The 20896-nt window shown below is 37.7% G+C and overlaps 1 protein-coding gene across 4 annotated transcripts in view; it reads right to left on the bottom strand.

Moving 5' to 3' along the window:
• Positions 1-15685, bottom strand: part of LOC107997157 (uncharacterized) — a 91301-nt gene extending 75616 nt beyond the window's left edge. For all 4 annotated transcript variants that reach the window (XR_009831769.1, XR_003697545.2, XR_009831771.1 and 1 more), the window contains exons 1-2: positions 15497-15685; positions 15197-15408 (exon numbers count right to left, since the gene is read on the bottom strand). The gene's annotated coding sequence lies outside the window, so the exon portion shown is untranslated. The remainder of the gene's footprint in view (positions 1-15196; positions 15409-15496) is intronic.
• Between the last annotated feature and the right edge of the window lie 5211 nt (positions 15686-20896).

The raw sequence follows: 20896 nt of genomic DNA, 5'->3' as shown, positions 1-20896 counted from the left end.
TATATATAATACAATCGAATCTTCAAACCACTTAAACAACCAACATTCATCGCGCTTGATAAATTTACATTTATACACGAAACTCGGCGGACACCCTGTGTATGGCTAGGGGAGAGCAATCTTCGAAAAGGAAGAAAGCCACCGTCACGAGGGGGATGAAAAACGAGGGAAGGGAGGGGTGACGAAACGGTCCGTCACAGAAGTTATACGAGTCGTCCAAGTGGCGAGGACAAAGGGACCGTTTTATTATCGAGTGCCACTATCGTCCCATGCCCGATTCGAAAACTCCTCCGTTTCACGCGTTGCAATAATATTTTCTCTCGTGTTCTCCCCCCTCGATCTAGGAGAGTCTGCTAATTTATGTCGTGCTGCACTTAACGGGTCCTCCTCCCGCGCAAGGAAGCGCGTGGCCAGCGGAAACGGCGTGGTTCCATGCGTGACGTGCACGTGGACTATCTTCTCCCTGGATGTTCCCTTTGTCCTGGTCCGATCGTGCGAGAGCGAATCAAGATAACAGGTGCAGAGCGGTTAATTTATGTGCTGGTTGTTGTTAATTAATTGTCGCGTTGTTTTAATTAACGAATGAGATTGATGTTGCTGGGATGATTCGATGATCGATAATCGGGCTGATCGAAATGTATTTTTCAATTAAAATTGTAAATTATATAATTCGTCGACTCGCACGATTTGAGATATAAGTGAAAAATGCGAATAATTAATAAAAGAAGAGATAAATAATCAAATTTTGCACGAATCCTGTTTTCTATGAAAATAAAATGTTTTGATAATCATTAAAAGGGAGGAATCTTTGTATCAAATTATTTTAGTTACGATAATAATATCAATAATAATAAGATATTTTCATATAAATCAATAATTTATAACGTCTCTCGTACAATTTATTTGGATTAAAAGTGATTTCCAGCATCGCCTCCTTCCAGCCATCCGCAATCTTTAAACCGTCATGGTCGTTAAAAGAAACATAAATGTTCCGCTTTACCCCACTTTTACTCCGATAAAACGACGAAAAACAATGGGTGAAAGTGTATAGAAGCAGAGGCAGAAAACTGCGCTCTCCTCCTCGCGACCATTGGGATAACAATGGGTATCCGAAAAAAGGGGGTGGCTGCGGATAATTGGCTGGTGCGTTTGCACAGCGTCAAAACGCGAGGTCAATCCGCTGCTCGCAATCTCACCCTGCTGCTCCCCTCAAATTCACAGGGATGAAAATCGAGGTCGAATGCTGGAACAATTCTTCGTACACGTATTTTTGTAGCCAGAATTTTATTTTTTATTTTGTATTTCGTCCATGAAAGATTGCGTTTTCGAATATATTATTTATTATCTCGCGTTGAAATATATAATATTCCTGTATATTCTACGATTCTTAAACGAAAGTGAATAATCGTACGTAATGACGTTTAACAGAGAATCAGAAATTCGATTAAAAAATTAATTAAAAATCGCTCGGCTATCTGCCCCGTTGAATAATTAATAAACGTTCGCGCCTCCCGACTTAATGTTATTCAGGGAGCCGATTTGATTTTCATTCTACAAAGTCGAACGTAACAGCGTTCGACCATTAATACCACGTGTATACGCGCGTGCATTATTATGTGTGGCATAGTAATCGCTCTTGGGAGCGAGCCACTCGGCATCAGAATCACGTTTCCCATAATCTCCGCTAATCTCATAAATAATGCGTGGACTACGTGCGATCCGCTCTCGCGCGCCACCTACGAAAACCAGATATTCGTTTACCTCTACGGTTCGTGTCTACGCGACCGAACGATATTTCAAAATATTCTCGCCTTGAAAATTGTTATATCGAGATATTATTATTCCATTCCTCTCAATAATAATTATGAAAATAATAATGGAAGATTCTGAAAGATTCGATTGGTTAGAATCTATTTTAATTCCGATTAGCCTAGTTTCTTTCGAATGTGAATGGAACTGATCGATTCCACTTGCGAAGTAAAGTTAACCTAACCTCAATTCATTCGATTGATTCGTGATTACGATGGTAGACATTAGATTACTAAAACGATAAAGATTTTCACAAGATTTTATAACATATTTCGAGATTTAACGAGAAAAGTTGATCCTTTTCAACCACGTAGACTGTAATCTACTTTTTCTCGAATATAAAGATTCACGCTAAATTAAACTCGATCGATTTTAAAAGTTCATCTCCCGAGGTAAACTCGAAATAATATTCGCACAGGGCGTTATAACTAACCGTATAACCAACAACTCGAGAGTATACGTGTCAAGGTTGTATAAGCAAATATTAACAGAGAAACGTTAAACCCCTCCTCTCCTCTCGCGTCGCCGCACATTCGTCACTCGTTTCGACGTTATATGGGTCCGACTCGGCAATTCTTCGCTTACGTGACACGCGCTGAGTCGTTCTCTCGTCTATCACGCGTGTCTATTATGCGTCCATAGAGCCGCGAGAAAGATACACACAGGGGCTAACGTTAATCTGGCATGCTCTTAGGGTGGATTCGTCGTGGTATTGCCACTCCGATAAATAAATCAACTCGTAAGCAGCCACCATTAGGGTCCTGCGGTGTGTATATACGCAACTCACGCCCCACGCACTCTTATTCCGCCATCCTCTCTTTCTACTTCTCCGCGATATCCACGTCTTTTTGTCGTACTGCTTTTGCATGATGCGTGATAATCTGAAAATTCTGCAGTCATTTTTTTTAATAATATAAAAGTTGCGTTCATATTTGTGATTTTCGATCCGATTGTTTTTTTGCGCATGTGGATACTTTTTACTTGTATTTTTTATCGTGTTTTATTTGACAAATGTAAAAATGAAAGATCGAAACAAAATTGACTCTTGACAAAATAAATTCTTCAATTGCACCAATAATATAACAATTTACCGTAGTTTAACAACTATATCGATTTCATAAAAATCACTATATCTAAGAATATGAAGAAACTCGATCGCTAAGTAGTGATGGGAACGAATAACGCTCGAGCAACTTTTTTCAAACAAAAATAGTCGGTTTCATAAAAATCACTATATCTAAGAATAGAAAGAAACAAACTCGATCGTTAGGTAGTGATGGCAACGAATAACGCTCGAGCAATATTTTCAAACAAAAATAGTCAGTTTCATAAAAGTCACTATATCTAAAAACCTCGATCGTTAGGTAGTGATGGGAACGAATAACGCTCGAGCAATTTTTTTCAAACAAAAAAATTCGGTTTCACAAAAATCACTATATCTAAGAAACTAGATAGCGATGGGAACGAATAACGCTCGAACAGAAAAGAAGAAGGCTTTAAAACTCACCTGGAGACCAAAGTGGCTCGAATTATTCGGGCCAGAACGTTCGTAAGAAGCCATAAAGGAGGGAGCAGAGATTCGTAAGCGGAAGATTTGTTACACGGAGAGAAAAGGAAGATTCGAAGACGGTTCGAGCAGAAATAATCCCCGTCACCGTGCCCCCGGTCTGGCATCCACCCGGACAAGGGTGGAAAAAGTGGATAACCCTGGTTTCGAAGCTGGTCTCCCCGGCTAAGATGATGAATCTAGCGCGGAAGCACTTATGACGTACGACTCGGAAAAGCTTGGCCCGGGGGTGGCAACCCCCGCGGCTTTGTTTTCCGCATCAGTGGCGCCGCCCCTCGCCGGATTACCCGGGGTGATCAGCTATGAAATTAACTCGCTCGCCCTCCTCCCCCCTTTCCCCGCTATCTCCTCCCCGAATTTTACATTCTTTGGCCCCGATTAATCGGATTGCCTGGCTCGTGAATTAAGAAGATCGCGTTTATTTCACTGTAGATATAGTGGCTCGTCGAGTTGTTTAGAAGTAGTTCAGATCGACCGCCATTTCCTTTTTTGAACAAGGGGAATTGGTAAAAATTTAAACGAGATTCAAATTGGTCTCTCTCGACGATAAAAAATATTCGTGCATTAATTGTTAAATTTATGTTTCTAGAAAACCAAGTGATCAGTTTCGATTCGAAGGATACTTTTATTAAGCAATTTGCAATTCCATCGACCTATTATTTCTACATCTCTTCTTCAATATCCTCCCCTCGTTCAACTTTCGTTCAACGGCGAAAAATCGGAAAAAATTTTTCCCTTTTTTTTTCTCTTTTACCCACGCGCGTCTACACGCGTCACGTTTCCTTTTCAAACGTTTCTTTCCACTGGTGGATGGATCATTATATTCCATCGTGTCGTGTTTTTGCGCCGCGAACGTGCCACGAACGCAGATCCACGGATCTGACACCGCGTGACGCAACCGCAGCAACTCTCTCCAACCGGATGAAACATCCCCCTCCCCGCTGTCGCCACTCGTACGGGATGCACGCCCTCCCCCATCCCACGTCCTCCGGGACGTATCGACTCGATGGAAGAAGTGTCGTGGACGTGTTCCTGGCCGAAGGCCGCGTAATTACGGGTATCTTTTATAGGCAGAAGGAGATATTTATACAGGGGACGCGTAGGATGATCGAGGAGGCTCCCACTCTCGAGGAGGATGACGGGACCTTTCTATCCATCCCCGAAGGATGGAGGGTACGTTTTTAGAAAATGTATGTACAGGCTGATTCAGACGTGTGTACACGTGTCGATACTGTTTAATATCCAGAATTTTTTTTTTCTGGATATTAGTCATTTAAACTGGTGAGAATCTAATGACAAGATGGCATCGCATTGTGTGAGCAAAAAAAAAATTCTCGAATTGGATGAGAAATAGAAGAAAAAGTATCTTTTATATCGATCTCGGTTGGGAAGGCGGGAAATTTGAAATCTCGGCAATTAAACCTGACAAATTGCACGAATAATAATCCAATGTGGTTTAATCCCTCCCCTTATTATTCGTCATCACGGTGTTTACTTTCGTATGGAATCGACGGGACGGTTGTTGGCCGAATAACAGAAACGCGCCTCGAGCGCGAATTCCGTATTTATGGCGACCATTTCTGGCAAATGACCTGGCATTATCGACGAGGTACGAGGGTGAGTCGCTTAACTGAAACCGCTTGGCTCCATAAATATTGATTTCGCCATAAATTGTTGCGGCCGGAAGCGGCGCTGTTCTCTGTGCACGGGTGTAAGATTTGTGAATCCGTTTGAACGATTCCCTTTGTTCTTCATCTCGCCATAACTCGCCCCATCGAACGATAATACGATTCCAATTTGCGATTGCAGGAAAAATAATGGATTATTGAAAAATTTCGTCCAATTTTCAAATTAAATCTAGAGCATAATCTGAAAAAATGCTTCCAAAATAAAAACAAAATTTGAAAAAGTTAACAATGGAAATCTCTAAATAGTCGAAGACAATGTTTATGTCGTTAATGAGATTAGTCTCGATCCAAATCGTTTCAAACTCACTTTGTCGCTGTTATAAAGAAACAAACGTATTTTGGAAAGTTTGCAAAACCCCCTTCCCTTCGTTACCCCTTTCGAGAAATCTCCAAAGATCAAATTTCCAAGATCCGGGAATATCCCGAAAAAATGGGGAGATCGGAAAGTTTGCGAGGTTGGCGGCACCGCAAAATTGGCTTTTCAATGGATCCAGGCTTGAAAGTTGGCTCGATTGCCTCTCGTGGCGGCGGCCAGGCCACGAGAAGAGATTTCGAAGAAGTTGCCCAAATTGCGCGACGATCTCTCCTCCTACAGGAAAACTACACTACACTACTCCTCCTCCTCGCGTGTCCCTCCACCACCTTGAAATTTCCACAATCGTGAAAAACTTTTTCATACCGTTGCCGCGTCGCCTCCCATCGATTCCGCATTCATGCGCGCGAAAGCGATGCAGATGGCGCTCGCATATAATAAGCGGCCAGCTGCACGATTTTCCCGAATACGGCCTGAATAAATACACGGCCGTCCGTTGTGCCGCGTTTCTCTTTTGCTCGATTACCCGTCCATCGTGGGATGCACGAAACAGATAACCTTTTCACGAAGCGAACGATAATTTTTGAGTTAAACGCCTTTTCAAGCGAAATAAAAGGCGATAACACGATTCGTTTTGTTTTACGTAGATACTAGAGCTAAATTGGTTCGAGGAGAGCTCGCGCGAGGGCGCTTTTTGCTGGCCGTTAAATCGAGGAGAGAGGTTACTTACGACGCAGGTAAGTAGCGATGTAAGTGGTTGTAGACAACCCGGGACCCCGGTGTCATAAGCAGCAGCCGCCGCCTAATGAAACTACAAATCTCTGCCGCCCTTTAGGCACCACCTGTTCTTAGCTAACACATCCGCCGCCGCAACAACGCGCTTGCATGCGACACGCCGCTTATGAGAGCCTAGGGGATTATTTCGCGCGGTGACACGATCTTCGAGAACGGCTTTCTTACCTCGGCCAATATCTTATCACTGGAAATTGAATTACCGTTTGAATTTTGATATTTTGGGCCAATTTTAAATTTGATAGGATCTTGTAGATTTATGAAAATGTGAATTTTTGTACATTATTAGGAATGTTTTTATGAAGCAATATTCTCTTTTTTTTCCTATATTAAAATCATACACATGCGTTTCAAGGTAAAGTTGTCTTGAGTAAATTCGAAACGTACACGGAAGCATTATCGTCTCGTAATCGATACGCGTTGTTCGTAAAAAAATAAAAATTGAAAAATTCTTCCAAAAATTCAAACATCGAGACGACATAATATATACGAATAGAATACAACGGATACGAATTACACCTCGTAAAATTATCCTCCAAAAAAAATTGACCACTCGAAGATCGGGATATACCACGCAGTAAACACGGCGAGTAGGGAGCATCTGTTGTTCGTTACCGGCAGAGTAGTGGGGGGAGACGAGCGAGCCTCGACCTTTCGATTCTCACGCAATCGTTCCGCGTCGCTGCGACTCGCTTCGCCCGCTGCGTATCTCGTAAACAACCGGTTCAATGCATTCGACAATAATAATTATTCGCGAATGATCCGCCTCTCCCTTTCTCTCTCTCTTCACTCGTTCGGTGTACACCCGGCGCACACGCGTTTATTTTGGTGGCCGGCGGTTTCGACCTAACCTATCCGTTGTGCAACGACGCCGTTGTAAAACAATTATACGGTGTCGTCGGGCCACGCAAATCTATATATCATCGATTTCCATTGTCATTGCAATCGGCCAGTCCACCGTGTCATGATTATTGTTCGCAGTGTACAATGGAAGCGAGGCGGTCCACGATGACCCATTCCACGATGGGATGGCAACGGTGTTCTCCTCGTTGAAAAACGAAAAACGAAACCAACTCGCGGTGGGTGCGGATCTCGGTGGTGGTGGTGGTAGATGGATCGGTGGATAAGGGAGAGGGGGAAGGTTGATAAACTGCCACCCATTATCGAGCGACGATTTCGTACTTTTCACGCGGGCGCGCTATCTTTTTTCCACCCGTTCCAATCCCGTTCCATCCGTCTCTGTGCACGGTTGTTTCCATTGATCTCGGAGGATCGTCGTGCTCGCTACGTCGCTTCCATCCAGGTCCTTCGTTAACCCCCCCTCCTCTCCCATTTGGCAACGGATGTTACGTCGCGTTGGCGACGGCCGGCGCGGATAAACTCGCGCGAACGATCGCGCGTTTTCGCGTTTCGGCTAATGTTGCGCACGCCTTGTTCCGAAAATTGGTCAAGAATTGGCGAAAATTGGAAGGGGAATAATTGGGAAATAAAGGATACGTGAATTGTATTTTTATTTTTTTTTTATTTTAACTAGTTTGGGTTAGGTCGTCAAATCGATGATGGCGAGTTTCAGATATTGTTTATCTTCTTCTAAAACGGTCAAAATAACATGTATCGTTAAAGAAAAATTCAATCCTAATTTAAATACAATAAATATAACTTTTTCGTATCAACCGTTTTTCCTTCTTCCTTTTTTTCCTCTCCTCACTTTCGAACGAGCATCGTTTTATTATTTCTCTATCGAATTTACGTTTCTAAGATAACGGCCCCGATATTCATTCCTCTCCACCAAGGAATGAATAACGTGCTTATTGACATATCGGGGAGACCACGTATCGTCTCGAGTCACGAACGCGTTTTCACGGTCGATCTGTCGCCGTGGAACGTCAATATAATCTTCTTGTATCCACTCTCTGTCATCTCTGTCCACTAGATATTCGAAGACTGGTCTTGGACAACCTACCACCTTCCTACGAATCCTTCCTGCTCCTCCTCCCCCCTTCCTTCTTCACCCCCTAGCCCTAGCTGTGTGCGTGTGTCGAGTAAGTGGTCGGACAACGCGGCGCGAATATAAATCAATAGGCGGCGAGGGCAGAATGGGGCAAGGCTTGTTTTCATACACTTGGGTCCGCGGAAAAGACGAGCGTGGAGGATGAGCGCTAGCGCGGTGGGCGTGGCTGGGCCGAGGAAAAGCCCGATGATCGGATGGGATCGTAAAATGATTAATTGGACGAGCTTTTCCGCGGGGCACTGTTTGCCCGAGGGTAGTAAAAGTCTGTTTGCGCCCATTTCGATGAGCGAGCGTTGTTGGCTCGACGTTTCTGCTTTCGAGACGTTTAATTCGGGCCGATTGGACGGATTCCTTGGGCACACATGTCGTAAAAATCGGCAATAATCGGCAATGTATATCGTATAAATATATATATATATATGACTCATGTATAACTTGGACGGATGATATTTCATCCATCGTGGATAAGGAATATTTAATTGGGTCGTTTTATTTTCTTTCTTCTTTTAGGGGTATCTGATCTTTGCCGATGATTCGTATTTTACAATTGGAGTTGGATAGTTTTAAGTAATTTTCGGAGATATTGTTTCTTAAAGCACGTTTGGGAAGTTGCGTTTAATGAGCCACCTGTTAATCAACTCAGTCATCCAGTAATTTATGCGAAGAAACTATTTTTAAATGGAGAGATTAGAATTTAATTAAGAAATCGGTTAGAATTTGTGAAAGCAGCGAATGTATAGAATTTTTTTGTAATTTTTAATAATACAGATATTATGGATATTTTACCATGATGAACTACAATTTTAAAAAGAATTTACATTTCATGATTAAGCGTATAATTTAACTTTAATATTTATACTTATACTTTAATATTGTGTGTAATATTCAAGTAATATTCAAGTGTCATGTTAGATTAGATTAGATTAGGTTAGGTTACAATTTTAAACAGAATATACATCGTTAAATATACAACTCTTAATATTCTATCAAGTAATGACTTTGTATATGTAATTTTAAGAGAAACAACGTCACATTAAATTAAATTGGGATTCATTTGGGTTAGCATTTTTGATTTTGAAAAACATCAGAGAAAATCTACATTTTATCATTAACTTTAATATTCTTTATGCAATATCCAAATAATATATTACTTCAAGCAAAACATATAAGTGTCATATTAAGTTAGATTAGGTTAGGTTATATTATGTATACTTATGTAACTTTAATATCTTTTATGCAATATTCAAATAATATACAACTTCAAGCAAAACATAAGTGTCATATTAAGTTAGATTAGGTTAGGTTAGGTTATATGTATACTTATGTAACTTTAATATTCTTTATGCAATATCTAAATAATATACAACTTCAAACAAAACATATTAGGTTAGATTAAGTCAGGTTAAGTTATATGTATATTATGTATAGTTATATAACTTTAATATTCTTTATGCAATATTCAAATAATATACAACTTCAAGCAAAACATATTCAAGTGTCATATTAGGTTAGGTTAGGTTATATATATATTATGTATACTTGTATAACTTTAATATTCTTTATGCAATATCCAAGTAATATACAACTCAAGCAAAACATATTCAAGTGTCACATTGTCATATAGGTTGGATTAGGTTAAGTTAGGTTAGGTTAAGAGCGACTATCGATTTTGAAGAACATCAGAGAAAAATACACCTTGCCTGTCACCCTATATATAATTTTAAACAGAATATACACCCCATAAGCGTACAACTCTCAATATTCTTTATGCAACATCCAAATAACGACACCTTGTATATAAATAGATATATACAATTTCAAAAAAATTTCATAATAAATCATATTAGCCTCGTTTAGGTTAAGTCGAGGGACACATTTCGTGTTTTCACTGGCTCCACCGATTTTGCCGAAAGTTCCATAAACTCGGCGCAACTGGAAACTTTTCACACACCCGGTACACACACGTTGCCCCAAAGCGGAACACCGGTGGTCGAGGAACGGCGTTAAGGTTAAACGTCGCCGGCTCGAACCACGGTTATCAACCCGCTCCGGTAGCCGAGACACGCGTGCCTCCTTTCTCGGAAGAGTCTTTACGTGTCCCATGCTAATGAACCTCCCCTCCCTCGCCTCCCCCCTCCCCCCCCGGCCGCAGAAATTCCTCGAAAACCCTCTCGGTTCGCCATCCGTCCAAAGGGTCCGTCCGCAACCGTCCTCCTCCTCCTCTTCCTCTTCCAGAAGGATGCAACCCCCTCCCCCATGGATAGAGAAGACCACGAAACGAAACGTGCGAAGAGAGAAGAGAAGGAGAAGGAAGAGGAGGAGGAGGAAGAGAATGAAGACGGCGAGCAGGTAGACAGACAGACAGACAGACAGACGGCATCTCTTTGACAAATTCGATTCGCGTGTCGCAAGGGCGCGGAACAAGGCGCGAGAGGCGGAAAAGTGGAGGAGGAGCCGCTAAATCAGCTAAATGGGTGGCAGCCAGGGGGAGGAGAGGAGGAGGGGTGGTTGGGAATCCGTGTAACGCGAGGTGTGACAGGCGTGGCTGACGGGATCGGCGAAATCTTTGAATATTTGATGGCTCGCGACGACAAAGACGAGATAAAGAGAGGAGGAAATTCTAGGTTTCGACGTCTTTCGAGTGGGAAGGGAAGCCGTCTCATCAGCTCCATCGGACGAGAGAAATCGCGTCTGCGGATGTTGGAGGGGGAGGAAGAGGGGGGATTCCTTTCGTCTACGTTATTCCTTATCGTGTTCCTCGGGATGGTGTTATTTGAGGATTTAAGGATGAGCGTGTTTGAAGAAGTTTTATTTTTTGCGCACGAAACGAATCTCCCTATCCAAGTTTCTCTGTTATGTTTTCTTAGACTTGTAAAAAATTTAAATCCGTGGATCGTGTATGATTAAGACGAAATTGCAAGTTATATTAATAATAAGTAAGTAAAAAATTATTTGTGTATTTAAATAACCGTCTAATTTTGATTATCAGTAAAGGATTTTCAATTAAAAATAATAAACGAACGAAAACAAGTAGGCGATTGGATTCGTCTCGTTAATTATACGAATCGTTAAATAAAAAAAAGATCGTTATTTCGAAAAGGAACAGAGACCATCGCGAAGTTTCTCTTAATTGACAATATTATATCCTGCGATTGGAACGAAGGGATGACAGTTTATCGGTCTCCGAATAAACGGATATCCGATAAAAGAATCCGGTAAAAGCGACACCGACTCTATATTTATCCCGTGTTATTGTAACATCGAAATAGAACAGGTGCACATAAATTTGCGATACGGTATCCGGGAAAATAATATCGTCCCCGTCTATAACCGTCTACGAACCGTTTAAATCATAAAAGGGATACGAAGGAGACGAGTGGTTCTCGAATTAGAAACGATCGAATTTGTGTGTTTGCTCCTTCCTTCCTTCCTTCCTTCCTTCCTACGCGCTACGATCGAGAAAAATAACAAAATGATATTTGCATTCGGTGAGGAGTTACGTTTGTTATCGAGTTAATTGATCTTTTTAATATTTTCGCGCAAAGAGAAACATTCAAAGATACCAAAAGATACGAAAAATATGAAAATACTCCTTTCTATGCATCACACGGTTAACAAACGATTTATCGATTAAAAAAAAATCCTCTTTTACAGTGTGCACGTACATATTCCACAAACAAAATCGTTCCCCAAAAATCGTTGCCCACTCACGATCCCTAACTGGAATAATTGGATGAGTGTAATCCCTGATAGGCGTAAAATCGTGGATACCGGCCGAGCCATATTTCTCGAGGTTAAACAAGCGTGGCGTTAGTAGGCGCAGGAGGAATTGGCCTCGAGAAATCGGGAAGAGGAGTGGGGAGAGAGAAGGAGGAGGAGGAGGAGGGGAGAATGGATCCTGTTCGACGCGGTTAAATACCTTTAATCGCGATCTCGACTCGAAATATACGTTCGGTCTTGGATTTTGTCTACGTCGAATCTGTTCGACGATCGGCTTTCCTCGGTTACAGCCTGTCCACGACGAGATTAACAACGGAGGGATTTCTCGATCAACGCACGATATAATCGGATCACGAGACCGGTGACAAGTGATCGTGCCGGTATTAGCGACGAATTAAAAACAACCTTGATCGACGTATAATTTATTGCCTTTTTCTTTTCTTTTTTATTTTTCCTTTTCTTTCAAAGAGTGGAAGAGGCGTGACACTGATCCTTGTCATATTTGCATCACTTTATAGGTACATAGTGTCGAACAGGATTGAGAAATAATTATTCAAATAAAATTTCAATTTTTGTAGATTTCGTTTGATCGTGTACGCGATACATGAAAGATGAATTATCTTAATGCTTGTTTGATTTTATCAAAAGATAGTTTCGTATGTAAATTTTTATTTTTTATCTATTTATTTATTTTTTTGTATAAAAGGAATTTTATAAAAAGTTTAAAGGGGATTAAAGTTTAAGCTAAAAGTCAAATTTAAGATCCAGTTATTTTCAGTTTTCTTGAGATGAATGTTCAATCTAATACTGAATTCCGCAAAAAAAAAAAAAACTAGTTTCTTTCTCATCTATATACGAAAAATATAAATATGTATAAAAATCTACGAAATCTATTTTAGATATGAATATCTAAAATATTCATTGCGATATTTAACGTGAAGAATAATTATACATATTGCATAAAAAAGTATATATTACTTATTCACGAACGAAGAAAGAAATTCCATCCACTGTATCGATCCGCAAACCTGATGGGTCCCTTAGAAAATCGACGCCAATTCATCCCCCTATCGCACGTCTTTTCTAGCCGATCATCCCAATGATATTTGTATGCACTTGCGCTCACGCGGGTGAAAACGAGTTCTAAACGATGGGTAATTTGAGAAGAGGCCGATCCAGAACGCCACCCCCGGTTTGCCTTATAGAAGAAAGGAGTATTATAACGCCGGGGCTGCTGCGCGCGTACACATAAAAGGGGAGGGGAGCGTAAGTAATATAGGGGTGGCCCGCGCGACCCTTCCGCACAAGGGTTGTATTCTAAGAGCGCATGAATTCGGCCGAGCCTCACCCTCTTCCTCCACTGGGCCGTTTCGCGTTGCATAAGTAACGTCGTGGAAACCCTCGACCCTTCGTTGTAGACTCTTATTTGCCCCGACGGAGAAGATCGGCCTGAAAATAGGCGATCTTTTGCTCGCGGTGAAGAAATATCCTCAACGCGTCGAAAAGATAACGCAAAGCATTGCTGGATTACTGGATATCATCGTGTGCGATGGGCTAATTGGTTAAGGGGATTATTCAGGTTATAGTTGGAATAGAGAAGGGAAGTAAAACTAGTAGAGCACATACGGTTTTCTAATTGGTTAAAAGTGTCAGTTACGTTACTTATATTCCAGGCATATGGCACAGAAAAGAGAAGACAGAACGGTATGTTGGTTGGTTATCATTAGTAGAATATGATTTTCTGGTTAGCTAATAAAATCATCTATGTACCAGTTGTTTTAATCATATTAAACGTTATAGGTGTTGAACAAATTAGTACTAACAGGATACAACATTATACATATTTATGTACTAGTATATATGATTTTCTAATTGATTTTTAGTAGAGTCAGTTATGTTTTAATGATATGGCACAAGAATAAGAAAAGAAACAATTATTGTACCAATAAATATCATTAATAGGGCATAACTAAAGGACTAACTATTAGACACTAACGCTATACATTAAATATTAATAAAGCATGTTATTAAAAAAGTTGTCTACATTATTTTAGTTATGTACCATTAAAACAAACAGAAAATAATTAAAACAGGATATTACATTACTAAATTTGATTATAATCTACAGAGTCATTTATATTACTACGATTACGCATATAAATTGCAGATTTATTATAATATAAATTTTATAAATTTATTATTTAAATTTATTTTTGCCGTCGCTCTAAGTGACTGACAAGTTTTGAAAAAGGGAAGTTATAAATTCCGAGTAAGTTGTACGGGAATTTTAATTGCAATGAAACCGGATATCGGTAAACAGATCTGCTCTTCCTTAAAAAGAATAGAATGTTGTTAATTAGTCATACACCTGTTATGGCCATTCGAAGCGATGACCATTTTAAATTCCGCGCCAAAGTAGCAACAAGGATTGACGTGCGGACAGAAAGAGGAAAATACGAATTCGAAACTGGTTCGTGAAACCGAGAAAATATCGTCTTTCCAGTTAATTGGAATCTGATAATCGATCGTTAATAATTTGACGTTTTTAGAACGACTAATGAGAAACGGTAGGATGTACCGTTGATCAGCATCATCTAGTTCGATCATCGTGAGAACTAACCTCGATGATGTTTTATTTTTGACGGCAGTGAATAAACGATCTATCGCGTTGGAAATTTTCAATCTAGAGGCATTCGTGAGAACGTGTAAATTCGAGAAAAAAGATAGCATGCAAATACGATTTTTTATAAATAAGAACCAATATTAAGAAAATTTCTTGTTTCGATAATCGTATTAATTATTTTATAAATAATAAGATTATTTTAATTTTGTATCTCATACTAATAATTTTTTAATATATACACTAAAATTAGTCAAATTAGCCAATTTTATTCTTACTTATTATTCTCTCTCTCAAAGTAGCGTAAAAATTAAATTTAGATTTATATTTAAATTCTTTGAAAATTTATATAAAGAAAAAAAATTTTAAGATTCACATCTTTTAGGCAATAAATTTTAATTAATATAATTAATTCTTAAAAAATATGTAATTGCAGTATATGAAAATATTAAAACTTAAATCTGAACCAATCTCAATAGTTTAAAAAATGAATATTAGAAATGCTCTTGCATTCAACTTCAAGTTGAAGTCAAATCTTTAAAAAATACGTAATACTAAATATGTAATAAACGAAATATTAAAAATGTTTCTTATTAAAATATAATATAATCTTAATAGATATCAAAATGCAAAGGATTTTCAAAACGATTCAATTTAAAGGATAGAATCAACATACCTTCGTGACCAGTCTCGATTACAGAAGTAGAAGCCGTATTTCCACATCGCGTTAGCTTTATTTTAGGATCGGCTATTACATTCGCACCTACCGATAAAAGGCGAACATCTTGTCCCAGGTATAGGAGAACTTTAATTCCTTTTCTCGTTTTCAAAAAGCAAATAGTCGGCGAGCTGTCCGTCCAATTTTGTTCGTCACGTTATCCTAACCTCCTAAAAGGAATGAGTGTGAATCGTGAAACACGGGTGTCGAGTAGAACTAGAAAAAAAAAAAGGAAAGAAAAAAAATGTATCAAAGTACCTGAGGGGCGTGAAGTGATCCGAGACGAAAGGTAGAGACGAGGTGAAAAGCTTTTGGTGGTAGCGTGTAAACATGTTTTTAACAGATCGATCCCAGCCTAACCTAGCTGGTATATACGAGTACATCTGACAGGCCAGACAGTCTTTCAAGTTTCTGAGTGACAGTCCTGCCCTCTTCTTGACAAGCTAATACCAACCTACACGTCCGTACGCACGGTAAAAGAGAAAGAGGGGGCCGGAGTGGGGAACTGCCTTTTACGTTTCGCGATCCAGGCACGGCCTCCTCGCCTTTCTCACGGGGACGTGTTAATCAAAATGTTAGACAAGCCACTTACACGGACACCGTGACGTTCCCATTTAGCCTAAGGGATACGCCAGGTTACGTGCATACGGAATTCTGTGAGTGACGGAAAGATAACGTCACGAACGCCTGTTAATTAATAGTTATTACAATAGCCGGCGTGCGATCTTCTCCATCTTTATTTTGAAGCGTGGTGTATACAGTACTGATCAAAAGCAACGTATATATACATATGTATGTGGAATTAATAACAAGTATTGTATGATAAATTTAAAAAATTAAATTCATTTTGGAGAGTACTGGGATCAGAAATTTTAAGGTAATTTTTAAATCTTCTTTTTTTTAGAATGTACTCAATATGTAATAGATTTATCGAGACAAAATTGAGAAAAATTTATGTAAAATTTAGGTTAGAATTTTCTTTTTTCAAAATATACTTTTGATTTACAAGTGTATTTACTTATTATTTACTTAATTAATTGATTGAATCCAAGTTTAATAAATTTTATAGTATTTTCATATATCTAAACTTTAATACGATAAAAATCAAATATAGAATTTGATAGTTATTTTTCAACGAAAAATAAAGATATATGCGAATAGTTTTTATAGTCAGTATAAATGAAATTATTATTAATATTTACTATAATATAATATTTACAATTTTTAACCTCGTTTAGTTGAAAATCAAAAAAATTTCGAAAGATTCTTTTATGAGAAATCTGTTGAAGTAAAATTACTATTAATATCTATAACATTGATTTTTCATTAATAATAATCACTAACTGTTTCGTAAATTGTAAATTTAATTTACGTTTAATCTAAAAATTAATTTAAAATTTTGTAACTTTAAAAATATTCTTTTATAAAAAATCTATCAATATATATGACATATATATTTAACCAATAGTAAAATTAGCAAGAAAATTCGATTCAACTGGAATCGATACGAAAAGCGATATCAAATTTTTGACCGCTAGTGTATAAACTTGTACACAGGCAAGGAACGTTCAACCCTTTTATTTTTAACGTGAACCCGTGCTCGACTCTGGATATCGTATCAAGCATAATTGATCTACAGCTGTGTGTATCTGACTGCTTCTTAAATTTTAATTTTCGTGCCCGCAGGCTGCGTCCCGTTGAGCGTCATGTAAATTTAATCGTGAAACCTTGGATAGTCTCTGATGCGTGTTCTCTGTCCAGTCACGTTTTGTTAACATGCTATATATATGTATGTTTATTTTATGGAGAAATTACAACCTATTATCGACGATAGAATCCTTGTTTCGATGTTTTATTTATACAAGATCTTCTGTAACGAGAAATATTTTGAAAAGCTAAAAATAATGAAGGTATGTTCTATCATCTATGAATTTTCTATCATATAATATTCTCAAAATATTGTTATGAGATTAAACATGTTATATTCTTATGTATCGAAGGATTTCAAATTCAATATTGATTTATCAAAAAATGTTAAATATCAATGTAATGCAAACATAGAAATGTAAAATAATCATTAAATTATTGAATCGTCGTTAATTTTTTCTGACAGGGACGGAAAATATTTTCCAGTGAATATTTCTTATTTCGAAAGAGTATTATTATTTCCTATCTCATATATGTGTTATTTTATGCTTTTATAATCTATCTGACTATGTCTATTATTATAAAAAACATAACAATAATTTGAATAATCTTTATTTAAATAAATATATAGTTCATAAAAGACCACTAACCACTTTTTTACTTATAACAATTGTATAAAATAATTGAATCAAATCAAAATAATCTTTTCAATAATAATAAAAAATAAATAAATTTCTTTTTCTTTTTAAAACATATCCATCTTTATAATAATTCTATTACTTAAAATCCTAATTATTAATATTTCCATTATTTTAGCATTAATCAATCAATCAATAAAATCAATAAACCCAAAAACTCATCGAAATACATCACGATTCGAATTCACAAACACGGGTGTAACCCTATCGCAAGACACATATCCCTTTCGATCCAGCAAACATCAGGAAGCGTGGCCGGGTAGCGAATAAATAAAATCCAACTGAGCCCAACCAAGGGGGAAATATAACGCACAGGTGAACGATAAACAGTGGTGAAACGATGCCCCGTACCGGGCAATAACTACATAGATCAGAGGCGCGGTGAGTTAGCTGAGAAAAAGAATGGATGACACAAACCTTGCAAAAGGGAGACGGTAGTATATACCAAACCCGTGGAAAAAGGGGGATTGGAAAAAAGAGTAAGCGAGTAAAGAGGTCGACGAGGCGAACGAACGCCCCAAGGTATGCAACCCGAACTTCGAACAGTGGCAAACGCGTCTCTTTCTCTTTCCCCGCGCCTCGCATCCTCCCGTCTCTTTCTCGCGCGCGCGTCTCGACGTTTCTCGGCTATGTGTTGTTTGCCGAAGCACGACAGAGTTGTGTTTCGGGCAGACGGCGGAACGAGACCGAACAACGAGTGTTTGTCAAATGTTTGAACAAAATGTTTGTCGTTTCCTGTGGACGCCGCCAGGGCCAAATTAAATGCAATGCCCTTACCCAACCCGATTGCCAATATTCGGAATGTGTATGCAACTCGGCCGACCGTTATTCGCAACGGAGAGGACAAAGAGGAGAGGAGTGGATGTGACGGTGGATATAAATGCGACGTGTATAATTGTGGATGAAACGTGACGGCAAATTTTGTGAGCTATTCGAGTTTGGGATGTGCAGAGTTAATACAGTCGTGGGATTCTACAGGTCGAAATAAATACGAAAGTTAGTATGCGCGGAAATATCAGTTGAGAAATATTTTTTAGGTTATGAGTGATTGAAATTTGTGTTAAATGAAGATAGAGCGAGATTCTTTTTTTTTTTTTTACTTGAAATTTTTAGATTAGGATTTTGAATTTTATTTTATCGTAATACATGTGATTTAATTGCGTGACGCGTTAAAGTTATACCTTTTTGAAATATCTTTATATAATAATAATATCTTTTTAGAAAAATAGAATATCTTTTATAAAAAAAAGTGATTTTATATATATTATTCATATTTTGAACGATTTACAAAAGAATAATACTTTTATTATAAATAATTTATGCTTTAAGTGGAAGTTTTTAAAAATTTTTAAAAAAAGGATAAAGTTATACTGGAAAGATAATTGTTTATTATTTTTTTTGTGAGATTCTAAAATTATAAATAAGCGTGGAAGAAAACATTTTCTGTAACATTATTCTCTTTCTCCATCGATGACCCATGTAATTTAGCAAATTATATAAACTCGCATCGTCATCCTTAACGAGGTTCCTTCTTCTACAGTAGAATGAAGCTTCTAATAAGCATCGAAAGGTGGATCCCCCAAATCAACTCGACAAAATATTTTCCATCGAAATTAACAAGTCATCGTTCCTTTAACCAGTCACGTTCATCGTGACAACATTCAAATCAATCGATCTTTCGCTTCAACTCTATATCAGTGATTCTCAATCATAAATTTAACTCAAATCTAAACTAAATGAAAATATAATTCGATATTAATAAGAAAAACTAAATGAATCTTTCAAATGTCAATCTAATTATATTGTTATTCTACTACATAAATAATCAGTTATTATTTATATGAGAAGATGTGTGTGTTATAGAAAATGTGGAAATAAAAAAGAAATAAAGAAAAAATTATAGCATAACATTAGCAAATAAATATTAATGAAAATAGTTTTTAATCTCTGGATCATAATTCATAAGGGAAACACTGCTGCCATATTTTATAAGAGCATTAAAATAATCTTCTCACTATTCAAATGTAATTTTTTCAATTTTCCTTACTTTATATAAAAAAGTCAAAGCTGCTAAATTATTATTAAACAGAAAAAAGTTGCAATTCAAAGAAAATTGAAAAGTTGATATAAAAAGTACTAATTTAATAATTTATACAAAGAAAAAATATATCATAAGTTGTTTAAACGTTAAAGAGATAACGTTATAACTTAGAAATTATGGAAAGCACTCATAAAAGCAAATTAATACAAATTTTAAAAATCTCTTTTATCTCGTATGAAGATAGCCTGTATCTAAATATTCCAAAAAGAAATCACGGTTCAAAAAATGTTTGAAAACACTAATCTACATCATCCACCTTCCACAAAATCCATCTCTGATTCAAGCTTTCCAGACTGAACTGTCAGCATATAATGAAGACGTTTCGTCTCGTCGAAAATGTCAGTCCCTGTAACCCTCGTGCCACCACCGCCCTCTATTCCGACTGATCAGGTGTATACGTGTACGTATACCGTTATTACTCGTGGCAGCCAGCCACTGAAACGTTCAATTATCTACGCTGGCCGCGTCACGGCCCATTGGCCGGCTTATTCTCCCGTTGAAAAGAGGCTGCCTCGAAAGGTTAAGCTGAATGAACGTCAAACGTCTCCACGAAGAGAAGAGAAGAGAAGAGAGCCTCCTATACCCGTCCATGCTCTCCCCTCCCCTTTCCACCTTTCAGGAGCTTCGAAACGATCGAGAGACGATTCGAGAGACGATCCACGCGTCGCTAATCAGATCTTTCAGAAGCGTTCTCCCCTCGGCCTTTTGTACCAACCTTCGATCCAAGAGTATTTTGACGCGGTCGAAGAATGACGGACCAATTACGAGGCGCCTGAGTTGACGATTGAATAAACGCATTCCTCCTTATGGTCATTATGCTTTGCTCCAAGAGTTAGAATAAAATAACAATTTGGAATAATGAAAATTATTTCAAATTATTTTGCCATTTTTATTTTACGAGTAATATAACTATATTTGCGAAACATAGATAAAGAATTATTTAGAAATAATTCTTTCTTATTTGAATTAATAAGTTAAAGATTAAAAATGAATTATTTGAGATTAGATACAACTATAAGAGTTGTAATGAAATTATGTGTTATTTATACGAATGAATTAGTTTACTCGTTCTAATAAATTAAACTTTGAATTTAGACATTTTTTTGTAACAGAAAACTATTTTTTATATTGTAGAAAATCTGACTATAAATAATATATAATATATAAATTATAAAATAATTATATATTTCTTATTTCAATTTCAAATTAAAA

Source organism: Apis cerana, linkage group LG11 (assembly GCF_029169275.1).
Source record: "Apis cerana isolate GH-2021 linkage group LG11, AcerK_1.0, whole genome shotgun sequence".
NCBI lineage: Eukaryota > Metazoa > Arthropoda > Insecta > Hymenoptera > Apidae > Apis > Apis cerana.
This window is presented reverse-complemented; position numbering and strand designations above follow the sequence as displayed.